Raw genomic sequence first — 12,882 nt, forward strand, 5'->3', positions numbered from 1 at the left:
AAATCAAACACAAGAGGGAGTGGGGAGGTGGGGGGGGGGGGGGGATCACATTGTTGGGGTGAAAATGAGATACCATTGTTGTTGTTGTGGTCTTCAGTGCCGAGACTGGTTTGATGCAGCTCTCCATGCTACACTATCTGGTGCAAGTTTCTTCATCTCGCAGTACCTACTGCAACCTACACCCTTCTGAATCAGCTTAGTGTATTCTCTCCCTCTACGATTTTTACCCTCCATACTGCCCTCTAATACTAAATTGGTGATCCCTTGATGCCTCAGAACATGTCCTTCCAACCAATACCTTTTCTAGTCAAGTAGTGCCACAAATTTCTCTTCTCCCCAATTCTATTCAATACCTCGTCATTAGTTATGTGATCTAATCTTCAGCATTCTTTTGTAGTACCACATCATAAAAGCTTCTATTCTCTTCTTGTCCAAACTACTTATCACCCATGTTTCACTTTCATACATGGCTACAGTTCATACAAATACTTTCAGAAATGACTTCCTGACACTAAAATCTATACTCAATGTTAACAAATTTCTCTTCTTCAGAAACACGTTCCTTGCCATTGCCAGTATACATTTTGTATCCTCTCTACTTTGACCATCATCAGTTATTTTGTTCCCCAAATAGCAAACCTCATCTACTTTAAGTGTCTGATTTCCTAATCTAATTCCCTCAGCATCACTCGACTTAATTCCAACTACATTCCATTATACTCGTTTTGCTTTTGTTGTTGTTCATCTTATATCCTCCTTTCAAGACACTGTCCATTCTGTTCAACTGCTTTCCCAAGTCCTTTGCTGTCTCTGACAGAATTACAATGTCATTGGTGAACCTCAAAGTTTTTATTTCTTCTCCATGGGTTTTAATTCCTACTTCGAATTTTTCTTTTGTTTCCTTTACTGCTTGCCCAATATACAGATTGAATAACATTGGGGATAAGCTACAACCCTGTATCACTCCCTTCCCTTTCATGCCCCTCAACTCTTATAACTGCCATCAGGTTTCTGTACAATTTGTAAATAGCCTTTCGCTCCCTGTATTTTACTCCTGTCACCTTCAGAATTTTAAAGAGAGTGTTCCAGTCAACATTTTCAAAAGCTTCCTCTAAGTCTGCAAATGATAGAAACGTAGGTTCGCCTTTCCTTAATCTATCTTCTAAGAGTCATAGGGTCAGTATTACCTCACATGTTCCAACATTTCTACGGAATCCAAACTGATCTTCTGTGAGGTAGGCTTCTACCAGTTTTTCCATTCGTCTGTAAAGAATTTGCGTTAGTATTTTGCAGCCGTGATTTATTAAACTGATAGTTTTGTAATTTTCACATCTGTCAACACCTGCTTTCTTTGGATTTGAATTATTATACTCTTCTTGAAGTGTATCATATCTCCCATTTCATCCTCATCTGCATCCTCATCTGCATCCTCTTCCATTTCCATAATATTGTCCTCAAGTACATCGCCCTTATATTGCCCCTCTATATACTCCTTCCACCTTTCTGCTTTCCCTTCTTTGCTTAAAACTGGGTTTCCATCTGAGCTCTTGATATTCATACAAGTGGTTCTCTTTTCTCCAAAGGTCTCTTTAATTTTCCTGTAGGCAGTATCTATCTTACCCCTAGCGAGATCATCCTAATTGGAACACTACTTGCCATGCCTGATGTTAGATGCCCATGTCTTCTAGGAGTTCCACCAGTTCTCATCCAGCCAGGCAGCAGCCATGTGGACAACTGCCACCACCTCCCATCTCTCACACAATGTGGTAGCAACGAACTGAAGGACACCAACACTTTGGAGATGTAACACAAGGTAATAAAAATGTGATAAAGCACCTCAGTATTTTGTTCACCTCAAAATAACTAACATCCTGAAACACAACTCAGAGATTAACATTAATACAAGGGGCAGTCAAATGAAAGCAAGACAGATGAAAATGTAAGTAAACTGTTTATTATTTCAAGAGTATCTCCACAACTATCAATACAATTATCCCACTGTGAGACAAGGTGGTCATGCCTTCATGGAAAAATGTTTGCAGTTACCTTTGGAACCATGACAGTACCCACGCATTCACATCTTTATCTGAGCAAATCAGCACCTGCAGATGTCTTTCTTCAAGGCTCCAAAAATACGGAAATCACGTGAGGAGAAATCAGGACTGTATGGAAGGTGTCTAATGGCTTCCCAGCAAAACTTCTTCACCACATCTGAAACTATGCTGACAACATGTGGATGGACACTGCACAAGTTTTGCTCAAAAGTCATTACACATCCTGCATATAGACCCAGCCTCTCCCCAAGCTATTTCCATGTTTTTAGAGTCCTGAACTAAGTAATTCATGGCTGTCGATTTTCTGGGTACAATTGTAACTCCTTATGCGACCAAAAACATTTTTCCATGAAAGCATTGACTGTTTTGTCTCACAGTGCAATAAATGCATTCAGTTGGTTCGTAAATTCATAGCATTTTTGTTTTGTACATTGGTATTCCAATGGCTATGGGTTTATTTATTGATTGTCATTTTTTAAATTTGTAGTTCACTGTTGCCATTTGAGTATACATTCTGTTATTTGGAAATGGTGAATGGAGCTGTGGATGCTTGAAAATTGAATGCCAAGTGGAGAAACAGGAACATTTCTGACATATTCTTCTGTTTGAGTTCAATAGAGGGGTGATAGCAGCAGAGGTAGCCAGAAACATTTGCACCATGTATGGCAATAATACTGTTGAACAGAGCATGGCAATAAATTGGTTCTCTGATTTAAATGAAGCTCCTTTTTACATTAGCAATTCTCCATGTTCGTGAAGACATTCGGTGTTTGATGCAAGATTGTCTAAACACATTAAATCAGAAAGATCCACGTCAATGTAATTGCGAACTGACAAATGTGATGAACTGTGATCGTTCCTCCATTGTGTGACATTTGCATGCAATGGGGAGGGTTCAAAAGTGAGGTGTATGGGTGCCACACACTCTAAGCCAAAGTTACAAAAATCAGCAGGTGGTCATAGGTGCAACTTTGCTTGCTGATTATCAATTGGCTCATGAACAACACTGATGATTCCTATCCTGTATTATTACTGGTGACAGTACATAGTGTATTTATGGTGCCATAAGGAAGCAAGAGGAATGGTTGAGGCCAAACAAAGGAGCAACTCCACATACAAAGATCTGAGCAATGCCACAAAAGATAATGTTATCCACCTGTTGGAACAGCGATGGTGTGGTGTACTACAAATTGCTTCCCCGAGGTGTAACCATCACTGCTGACATTTGCTGTCAACAATTGAGATGTCTTGCAGATGCAAACCAAGAACACCGTCCAGGAAAACTGCTGAATTGATGCTACTCCATGATAATGCTTGCCAGCTTTCTGCTAGTGACAAAAAACTCTATACAAGAGTTGTGTTGGAAAGTCATCCCTCACCCACTTGATTCATCTGATCTTGCACCCCCAGATTTTGACCCTTGCCACTCTTTTCAAATAACCTTCAAGGAACTTCCTCTCTGGATAAAAATGTGCTCCAAGCATGGCTCAACAAGTTCTTCACACAATTTCTGTCATCATGAAATTGAAAAATTATCCCAGCTTTGGCAAACTGTTTTACATAGTGAAGAAGAATACATTATTGATGACTAAAGTCTCTGTTACGCATATCTTTTTGTGCTTATTAAACTTACCAAAAAACGCTACAAATTTATGTACCAACCCAATATTAACAGTTCTGGCAATTTCTTTTGAAATAATAAACAGTTCACTTATTTTTTTTCCCATCTCTCTTGTTTTGATTTGATTCGTCCTTATACAATGAGCACATTACTGATTCTAGAAGTTACTTTTTAGTGGAAAGATGTTACTTTCTTGCTTCATACAGTTCAAAAAGAAGTTTAAGTCATTTTGTAAAGACTAAATCGCTATCATTATACACTGATCAGCCAGAACATTATGACCACCTTCCTAATAGGCAGTGTGTCCACCTTTGGCACAGATAACAGCATCAACACATCATAACATGGAAGCATGGAGCCTTGATGGGTCACTGGAGGGAGATGGTACCACATCTTCACACACAAGTCACCTAATTCCCATAAATTCTGGGGAGGGGGAAGATGAGCTCTGATGCCATGTTTAATCACATCCTAGGTGTGTTCAGTCAGGTTCAGATCTGGCACGCTGGGGGAGAGGGGGGGGGCAGCACATGAATTGGAACTCACAACTGTGTTCCTCAAACCACTCCATCATACTCCTGGCCTTGTGTTATCTTGTTGAAAAATGCCACTGCTATTGGGAAACTTGATTGTCATGAAGGGGTATGTGGAATCTGCAACCAGTGCACAATACTCCTTGCCTTGCACAAGCTCCATTGGACCCATGGTTGCCCATGTGAACATTCCAAAAGCATAATGAAGCTGCCACCAGCTTGTCTCTGTCTTGCAGTACATGAGCCAAGGAGCTGTTCCCCTGGAAGATGACGGACACATCATGTCATTCCTCACCAGGTGACACTGCTATCACCTGGACACTCTTATACTGATAGTAGGTCAGTGGCCATAACATTCTGGCTGATCAGTGCAGTTATGCCCCAAAATGGATACTTTATGTGGCACAAAGCTAGTATGACGTACTTTCACAATGACTCCTTTGAAAAAGATACACGCTGTTTTCTTCCCAACCCAAGTTTGTGCTTCCTTTATACTGAGTACCTTGTTGAACAAGAAACTGAACTTTAATCTTCCTGTTTTATATTTTAATTTTACTGATTGCAAATCCTGCAATTGAAGACATTACTTTAATTAGTCAGTCTGGCTGTAATATGCCAAATTCATATGCACTAGTGTAAGCAACAAATGTAACTAATGCCTGTTAGCTCCCACACTAGATAACATAGTAAAATCTGCCATGTAAAACACATGCTTAATGTGCACTTGATAAAAGGACATTACACAAAACAGCTTGCCTCTGTGGAGCTAAAATACTGGTCACAGAACCTATTTTTTGTCATAAAATTCCTCTCGTGTCAACTTCCTCATCTCAGAGAAGCACTTGCATTCTACATTCTCAATTATTCATAAATGTATTCCAATCTCTATCTTCCCCTTCAGTTTTTACCATCTACAGTTCCATCTAATACCACGGAGGTTATCCTCTCATGCTGTAACCCTTAGTTCCTTCTTCTTGTCAGTGTTTTTCACTTATACCTTTCTTCGCTGATTCTGCAAGGAACATCCTTATTCCTTATCAGTCCAACAAATTTTAGTACCAAATTTCAAACACTTCAGTTCTCTTCTTTTCATTGTACCCACAGTCCATGATTCACTACCATATAATTCTGTGATCCAGATTTACATTCTCAGAAGTTTCTTCCTCCAATCGACCCCTATGTTCTGTATTAATACACTTTTTGGCCATGAATGCCATTGTAGGCTCCCTTATATAATTTTCCTTGTTTTGACTTCCAAGAATTATTTTGCTCTTACAGTAGCAGAATTCCTTATCTTTGCCTACTTCATGGTCATCAATTTTGGTTATTAAACTATTGTTAATCTCATTTCTGTTACTCCACATTACTTTCCTCTTTCTTCCATTTATTCTCAATCCATATTTGGTACTCACTAGAATGTCCATTCCATTCAACAGATCCTATAATAGGTCTTCCCCTTCACTGAAGACAGCAATGTCATGAGCAAATCCTATCAACAATATCCTTTCATCTCAAATTTTTATCCTACTCTTGAACTTTCTTTTTATTTCCTTCATTGCTTCTTTGACATATGGATTGAACAGTAGGGGTGAAAGACTGCATTTCTGTCTTACATCCTTTTCAATGCGGGCACTACATTTGTCTTCCTTCTAATTATTCTGTCTTGGTCCCTGCACACATTGTATTTTACCTGTTTTCCCATAGCTCACTCATGTTTTTCTGAAAATTTCCAACATTTTGCATCATTTAACATTGGCAAATGCTTTCTCTAGACATACAAATCCTATGAACATGTCACAAAATTTTTTTGAAAAAATTGCTAGGACATCCTCTACCAAATACAGAACTTCACAATGGCTGAACGCTGTAATTGTGTGAATCTTTTTGTTATGCCTATCATGACTCAGCATCTCCGCTAAATGGTGAGTAGCAAATTTCCTTCTCTAATATTGTTACATTCCATCCTGGAGTTTCCATTGTTTGAATTTTACAATATTATGAGCAGGAAAGTCACTACTCACCATATAGCGGAGATGATGAGTCTCAGATAGACACAACAAAGAGATTATCACAATTAAATCTTTCAGCCATTAAGACCTTCGTCAACACTAGACACACACACACACACACACACACACACACACACACACACACACACACACACACACACACACACAAAACTCATGGAAATGCAACTCACACACACCACACATGACCGCAGTCTCAGGCAACTGAATCCGCACTGCCTTGACGAAGGCCTTATTAGCAGAAAGCTTTACTTGTGAGAGTCTTTCTGTTGTACCTACCTGTGACTCAGCACCTCCACTATATGGTGAGTAGTAACTTTCCTTCTCATAGTATTGTTACATTCCATCCTGGAATTTCCATTGTCTGAAATACAGAATTCAAACTATTATCATGCTTCCACCCTTCCCACCTGTCGCCTGCCAGTCTTTTCTTGACAAGACATCACTGCTGATTAGCAAATTGTTTTGAAGAGTTTTTATTATTATTATTTTTCTTATTATTTCAATTTGTTATGTAATTATTCTACATATAAAGACCAATGGACTCAGAAATGTCGCAGCTGTCCATGAATAAATTTGTTGTTCATTCCTTCTTATAAGGGTCTCCCTTTCTTCTTCATTATCTTTATGCACCCACCCCCAATTTAATAAGTGCCCTATACCAGATTAAATGATATTTACTAAATACCTGTTATAAATTTTATACTGAAGGAAAAAGTATACAGGGTTTTTCTTTCAATTGACCCTGTGGCGAGAGTGTGGTAGCATACAATATCGCCAATTTAGTTTTCTTCCAATAATTAAATTACTGCGACACCAATGATGCTATATATGCTTTGATGGTTTAGTCAGGAGCCAAATTTCACTTGTCACACTATCACACCCTGGCTGTGATTGATCTGTGAAGTGGACAACTATGCAGATGGCATTGCATACCAAAGAAATGGTAGTATAAGTCAATGTTGCAAGAGGACACACAAATGTATTAGAGCTTTGGGCGTCAAATGGAGCAAGAATGTTTATTATAAGGGCAGCATTTAGCTACATGCTCTTTCTATTCTTGCTCACATTTTATAACAATTCAGCAAGAAAAGAATTACTTGCAATAATCAAACTTGATGTCATCTGCAACCACCACTCTGCATTTTTTAACAACTGCAGAAGTAACTACAGCCCAGAGCACTTTAGAATCACATACAAAAAGCTTGTTCCATTTTGCAGATGTTTTAGTTTCATGCGATACGTACCCAATAAGCCTGTCAAGTACGGCTTGAAGCTGTATGCACTGTCTGATAGTAAGACATTTTACACTTATAATTCTGAAGTGCACTCTGCAAGAGAGAAACCTGGAAAATATCTTGCATCGAACTAGGAAATTGTGAAGGTATTATCTGAATCCATCAAGGGCACTAACAGATATATAAGTACAGGTATCTGTTAAAGTAGTTATTCCTTTAACAAGGCATCTTCTGGGAAACAGGCTAATCTTCATTAGGACACTGGACATAAAAAGACACATGCACAAACAAGAACGAAATATTTGCCGAACAGGTCACAAGAAACTGGAAACTGTCTTTTTGGATTTCATTATGACTTCTGTCTTGTTTCATTCCAAACAAAAGGAAACAATGTTGTGTGTTTCTTACCATCAATGCATGAAACTGATGGAATAAACATGACTATATGTAAGTCTGTTAAAAATTTGGACTACAGTGCAATCAAAGGTGAAGTAGACACTGTTAATTACATGTGTACATCCTACTCCGCACAAAGGACAATAAGAAGATGGCTACTGCCCTTGTTTTTCCATTATCTGGGTATTGCTGGTATAAGTTCCCAAGCATTTTTCTTTGCAAACAATCCGGAAAAAAAACTCAGATGAAGAACATACCTTACAAGCATGGCCTCAGCTCCAATAGAGCGCCTTTTGAAAGAAAAGGCTCAACACACTATTCTACCAAGGGTTATATCAAAGGATTTCTGTCACCTTACAGATCCGCTCCCAAAAGTAATTAAGAGGTTGTTGAAAGGTGCGAGTGGTGCCATCTTTGTGGCGGTAAATAATAATAATAATAATAATAATAATAATAATAATGTAAGTACTACGACCTGCAATGGTTTCAAGAGATTAGTTTGCAAACAACATTGTTACATGTAATGATTTAAAAAAAAGGGGGGGGCTATCTTGTTCTTGATAATGACTATATTGTATTTCTGTTTCAATTGATTATGTATTTTTATAAAACTTGCTTTAATAAAGGCTGATGAGAGCACTATAATCTATGGTTAAAATTTATTTATTATTTGTCATTAGAGTAACATTGAGAAAACTTCCTGGAAATTTCACTGTCAGATCTATGGAAATAATTTTAATTTGTCACTGTACATTTTCATTTATTTCACCATGTGTATTTGTGTTCAGATCCTGTTCAATGCTGACATTACAAACAATCTTTCTTATTGCTTATAACCCTGTCTACTAATTTTACCAGAAAATTACAAAATTTTCTTGGTTCAAATGGCTCTGAGCACTATGCGACTTAACTTCTGAGGTCATGAGTCGCCTATAACTTAGAACTACTTAAACCTAACTAACCTAAGGACATCATACACATCCATGCCCGAGGCAGGATTTGAACCTGCGACCGTAGCAGTCACCCGGTTCCAGACTGTAGCGGCTAGAACCGCATGGCCACTTCGGCCGGCCAAAATTTTCTTGTTAAATGGTATTTAAAGTTAGCAGAACTGAGTGTTGCATGTGCCCACACTCTTAACTGTCTTCAGCAATGTTCAACAACCATTACTTACCTGTTAACTTACACTTTTCAATTCCTTGTGCATTCATACGACACATCTCAAGGATGAGCCAACTGGGATGGACTGGCAACTAGTGGCTACAGTAGCCACGCAGAAATGCTCTGTACATAGGTAGCAGCTGAATTGCGGTTGCAAGTTACAACTGTTTAATTGACAGGTGACAATGCTCAAGGGATATAGTATTCACACTTGACACAAAACATATTTTTTTAGGACATTAACACATGGAAAAATTTCTATTTCAAATTTTCTCTTTGCTTATTTGCTGTGGTCAACTTTTATCACTGGTTTCAACATAAAGATACTAGAAAGAACCATGGTAAACTTTGGAATTAAATCAGTAATGAGTGCTTGAAAATTTATGCATTTATTACATTACAATGTGTTTACACAAAAACTATTTTAATGAAGTTTCTCAGTCATCATAAAATATTTTGGCACAAATTGCCTGAAAAGAAAAATTCCAATATTTATTGCAGCTGTCCAACTTTTAGTAAAAATCAACAGCATCTATTAAAACTTTTTTTTATGTCACCTGAACTGCGACCAAATATTTGCCATTATATTGGAGTAACCCATGGACTCTAAAAAGTTACACATGCAACGCAAGTAATGTAAGTGGAAGAGATTATCACAGCAGTTCTACATACTGTCAAGAGTCTTGTTCATCCAGCATTGGGACCAATAATCATTTAGGAACATTCACAGAGACCATAACAAAACATGTCACATGTCTGCTTCTGATGTCATCTTTTCAAAGTCCCATTTTCTCCCTCAAGCATAGATCATCTCTTCATCCATCCAAATCCCACTGGCCAGCAATGTCTGCAATTCATACACACTAAACAAAAATATCACCCAATAATATAGCAACATTTAGGAACATGTTACCATCAAACAAAATATTTATAAAATTACTAAACTGGTAATGACAAATGTAAAGCTATGCTCACTTTGAAGGTCTTTTACTGCTGTATTATTATATCTTTGTTCTTCCACATTGAAATACGTGTACCATACACGAAAGTACTGGTACCTTCACCAACCGTAAACCAAGAATGCTTATTCATGCTCTGTCTATACATCAGTCACTTTAAATAAATCACAATCAGTTTTTGAACTGGCTTCCTGGATGAAATTTTACATAACCTACTATCAATGCCCCTTCCATTTGTAATACATATGAGCAATGGACATGTGGCACACCAATGAGACCTAACCTCTTCTTAGCTGTGACCAAGCTCTGTGCACTGAATTTTGAAAAGCAGTCAATAAGATGGGCTTTGCCAAGCCATATTATTGTCATACATAAAATTTTGATATATCTGCACAGCTATTGGGAGCCATGTCGCCATCATCACTTCTCAAAGCTGTTGATGTGGGTGTGGGAGAGGAAACTCACACTGGAAACAACCAACATGGCTGCACACACATTCAAGTACACTATGTGATCAATAGTATTCAGACACCCCCAAAAACATATGTTTTTCATATTAGGTGCACTGTGCTGCCATCTACGGCCAGGTACTCCATATCAGTGACCTCAGAAGTCATTATACATTGTGAGAGAGCAGAATGGGGTGCTTCGCCGAACTCACCGACTTCGAACATGGTCAGGTGATTGGGAGCCACTTGTGTCATATGCCTGTAAGCAAAATTTCCACACTCCTAAACATCTCTAGCTCCATTGTTTCTAACGTGATAGTGAAGTGGAAAAGTGAAGAGACACATACAGCACAAAAGCGTAAAGGCTGACCTTGTCTGTTGACTGACAGAGACCACCGACAGTTGTAGAGGGTCATAATGTGTAATAGGCAGACATCTATGCAGACCGGCACACAGGAATTCAAAACTGCATCAGGATCCACTACAAGTACTATGACAGTTAGGCGGGAGGTGAGAAAACTTGAATTTCATGGTCGAGCGGCTGCTCACAAGCCACACATCACACTGGTAAATGCTAAACAATGCCTCACTTGGTTACGGAGCGTAAACATTGGAAGACTGAACAGTGGAAAAATGTTGTGTGGAGTGATGAATCATGGTACACAATGCGGTGATCCGATGGCAGGGTGTGGGCGTGGCAAATGGCCAGTGAACGTCATCTGCCAGCGTGTGTAGTGCCAACAGTAAAATTCAGAGGTGGTGGTGTTACGGTGTGATCGTGTTATTCATGGAGGGGGCTTGCACCCCTTGTTGTTTTGTGTGGCACTATCACAGCACAAGCCTACTTTGATGTTTTAAGCACCTTCTTGCTTCCCATTGTTGAAGAGCAATTCGGGGATGGTGACTGTATTTTTCAACACGATCGAGCAACTGTTCATAATGCATGGCCTGTGGTGGAGTGGCTACATGACAATAACATCCCTGTAATGGACTGGTCTGAACAGAGTCCTAACCGGAATCCTATAGAACTTCTTTGAGATGGTTTGGAGTGCCGACTTCATGCCAGGCCTCACCAACCGACATTGATACCTCTCCTCAGCGCAGTACTCCATCAAGAATGGGCTGCCATTCCCCAAGAAATCTTCCAGCACCTGATTGAACGTATCCCTGCGAGAGTGGAAGCTGTCATCAAGGTTAAGACTCAGCCAACACAATAATGAATTCCAGAATTACCAACGTAGGGCGCCATGAACTTTTAAGTCATTTTCAGCTAGATGTCCTGGTACTTCTGATCACATAGTGTATAATACCTTCCAATACTTGTGTAGTCTCCTACGTAAATTGAAATTTTATGGGATTGATGGCATTGTCAACCAGTGGTACAAACAGAAACAGAAGAAATGATAAACACAGAATTGTTATAAGGGCAGCATTTAACTACTTGCACTTCCTCCTCTTGCTCCGGTCACTGATGTTTGATGATAAATCAATGAGGAAAGAATGACTTGCAATTATCAAACTTGCTACCAACTGTAACCTCCACTCTATATTTTTGAACAACTGAAGAAATAACTGCAGCCCAGGCCAATTTACAACCACAAACATAAAGCTTGTTCCATTTTGCAGATGTTGTAGTTTTGAGCAGTACATTCCCAACAAGTGTACCAAGTATGGTTTGAAGTTGTGTGCATTGTGCAATAGCAAGACATTTTACACTTGTAATTTTGAAGTATACTGTAGGAGAGAGAATCCTGTAATATATCTTGCATCTAACCAGCCAACAGATATTAGGAAGGTATCAGCTGAACCAATCAAGGGCACTCACAGTAATATAACTATTATAGTAGTTATCCTTTAGCAGTGTATCTTCTAGAAAATGGGCTAACCTTCATAGGGACACTGAAAAAGAACATAAAAGAAATTTTTGCTAAATGGATCGCAGGAAAATGGAAACTGTTTTTTCAAATTTCAAGATGACTTCTGTCTTCCCTCATGGCAGATGAAAAGAAACAAGGCTGTGCTTTTCCTGCCATCAGTGCAGGAAACTGATGGTACAGATACAACTAAAAACAAGTCTGTTGTAAATTTGGACTACAATGCACAACCATAGGTGGAATAAATAGATACCGGTGAAAACAGGCATAGTAATAGCACTTAATTTGTGGTTATAATTTATTTATAATTTGTTGCTCAAGTTGTGCTGAGGAAACTTTCTGGAAACTTATCTGTCAGATATTCTGTAACAGTTTAATCAGCTCATGTACATTTTCATTTATTTCATCTTGTATATTTGTATGCAGATTCTATAAAATAATTAAGAATAATCTTCCTTATAGTGCCATCTAATAATTCTACCATATTTCTGTTAAATGATATTTAAAGTTAGGCACCACTGAATGCTGGACAAACCCACTGATGTAACGTCTTCAACGCATTTTTGCAGG

The sequence above is a fragment of the Schistocerca americana genome, chromosome 2 (assembly GCF_021461395.2).
Source record: "Schistocerca americana isolate TAMUIC-IGC-003095 chromosome 2, iqSchAmer2.1, whole genome shotgun sequence".
NCBI lineage: Eukaryota > Metazoa > Arthropoda > Insecta > Orthoptera > Acrididae > Schistocerca > Schistocerca americana.